This window comes from Castor canadensis, chromosome 8 (assembly GCF_047511655.1).
Source record: "Castor canadensis chromosome 8, mCasCan1.hap1v2, whole genome shotgun sequence".
Lineage (NCBI taxonomy): Eukaryota > Metazoa > Chordata > Mammalia > Rodentia > Castoridae > Castor > Castor canadensis.
Genome location: NC_133393.1, coordinates 28,822,074 through 28,824,436, shown reverse-complemented (window position 1 = coordinate 28,824,436; position 2,363 = coordinate 28,822,074). Strand labels below are relative to the sequence as shown.

The following is a 2,363-nucleotide window of genomic DNA, read 5'->3' as shown; positions in this document are numbered from 1 at the left end:
TTAATTAATTGGATATAAAGTTAAAAAAGAAGAAAAGACATTACATAGAGTGAAAGAGTTCAGGGCAGTGGCTCACTTAGGGAGGGTACAAAATGAGGAGTATGAGGTAGCTGATGGTTATACATGGATATAAACTTGTGACATTCATTAAGCCACACACGTAAGATTTACTTTACTCAATGGAATAGAGGGACAGAACAACCTAAAAAAAAAGAGATAGTTGAGCGCCCAGTTAGAAATTACCCAAGATGAAGTTGTAATGAAATCTGGGAAACTTCCCCAGAGCAGGAAGTTTTGGATCATCAAATCCCTGTGACTATCCACAGTTCGTATCTTTAGCAACCATGTATAACTTTTTTCTTTATCACTTATTTTTCTTTCTCACCTTCTATCATGCTCAGGGAACTTTGGGTTGGTTACCCCATTGTCTAAATTTTCTAATAATCCTGACTTTTGGTTGCACCATTATTTTTGTAAAGGGCAAAATGTTACTTTTCCAGATACAGTTTCTGAAAAAAGAAAAAATTTTAAGACACTAGGAAAAGACTATTTCAATGAAAGTAGGGAGAAAAAAAAAAAACACCTTCCTGTACAGCCGAAATAGCTCAGTTGGGAGAGCGTTAGACTGAAGATCTAAAGGTCCCTGGTTCAATCCCGGGTTTCGGCAGACCTTTTTTTTTTTTGGATTGATTTTAATGGTGGTGTAAGCAGAACTACCCAATGCTAGGCATGTACAATACTTCAGTCAGCAGTGGTACTTATATGATAAGAGGTTACATAAATTTACTATTATCATGAAAGAGGCTTCTGTAAATCCTCTCATGCCCGTACACTCAAGTTCGTTTACAGTTTCCTTTCCTTTACAGGGAAAGCAAGAAAACACATTCACTGTACTTTTAGTAAGAATGTAGATGTTACTAAATGTATTTATAAGAATCAGGACTGAGGGTTTAGCTCAGCAGGTTAGCATGGGCTAGTCCTTGGGTTGCATCCCTAGCACTTACTTTTAAAATGGATTAATTTAATTAAGTAAAATTAGGGCTTAAGTACATTTAATTCTCCACCTACCTGTCTTCACTTAGATTTTGGCATGATAAATCCTTACATTATTGCCAGCATTTAGAATGTGGTAAGAAGTTTAGCTTATTTTGCTGCAATATTTTAGTTGTTTTTAACTGCCGGGATGTACAAGAGGACATTTGACTGCTGAAACGGTTATTTCCTTTTTATGTGATTTGTGAACCGTCAGAAGCCTTAGCTCTTTAAACTTAGGTTAAATGCCTGTGAAGACTAGAAAAATAATAAAATGTCGAAGAACCAAGTGGTTACTTAAATCCGCAACTGTTGGGTACATTCTTTTTAGAGACTCACTATAAGTCCAACACTTCTCCCTTGCTCCAGTGTCAGTTTTAAAATCAACAGAATCGTGACTCGTCCATTCCTTTAACTGTGAAATCAACATATTCGCCGAAAATATATTAGGCATCAGTGTGCATGGAAGTTCGAAAAACTCAAGAGAAAAAAACACAACCCCAGACACATGCAAAAAGAGGTTTCCTGAGGACGCAGGGGTTCCTTTAAACCTGTAAACCGACAGCACGATCAAGAGCACATCGCACTTGATCCTGCCTCGCCAATCCGGTGTTTGAATCCTTCCGTTCACAAGATGGAACTGTGTGACACACAGCTCGCGCCGTGGAATGAGAATTTAATGCTTTCGTCGCACGCAAGTCACCGCAGCCCTTTCCTACGGAATCGACCGGGATCCAGCCCTGGATGTCGTCATCGATGACGTCAGGGCTTCAGAGATGGAGATCCCTGCCACTTCAGAGGCATGGCTTTGAACCAAGTTGAAAATAACAGGCCATTAAGTTACAAGTTATTAAGAAGTTTGCAGGGGGTGGAGGGGAAGTGGTCTAAACAATGTATACACATGAGTAAATGTGAAAACGATTAAAAAAAAAAAAAGAATCTTGCAATTTGCAATCCAGTACACAGTACACTGGTTTGCCTTTAGGAGGGAAGTAAGTCTCCCTTCGTCCACTAGGAAAACCTTACAGTTTTTTCCTCACAAAGAACTCAGCTTTCATCAAAACTTCCATCATGGATTTTCTAGTTTGAATGTGGCCTTGAAATGGTTCGGATTCTTTCATTAAAGTCTGGGAACATAGCTTTACAAGGTACCTTTGAAAAGGGTAAAAAAAAATTATTTTTATGTAAAAAACACACATAAACTCACAAAAAGTGAATTAATTTACCACCTTCTTTAAAAACAGGAGGTCCTTGTGTGGCCGGTTAGCTCAGTTGGTTAGAGCGTGGTGCTAATAACGCCAAGGTCGCGGGTTCGATCCCCGTACGGGCCA

At 38.9% G+C, this 2,363-nt stretch overlaps 2 non-coding genes across 2 annotated transcripts; both read left to right on the top strand.

Moving 5' to 3' along the window:
• The first annotated feature begins 594 nt into the window (after positions 1-594).
• Trnaf-gaa (transfer RNA phenylalanine (anticodon GAA)) lies at positions 595-667 on the top strand. The gene has a single exon. It is a non-coding gene; the product is annotated as a tRNA-Phe (tRNA).
• A 1,622-nt stretch (positions 668-2,289) lies between these two features.
• Trnai-aau (transfer RNA isoleucine (anticodon AAU)) lies at positions 2,290-2,363 on the top strand. The gene has a single exon. It is a non-coding gene; the product is annotated as a tRNA-Ile (tRNA).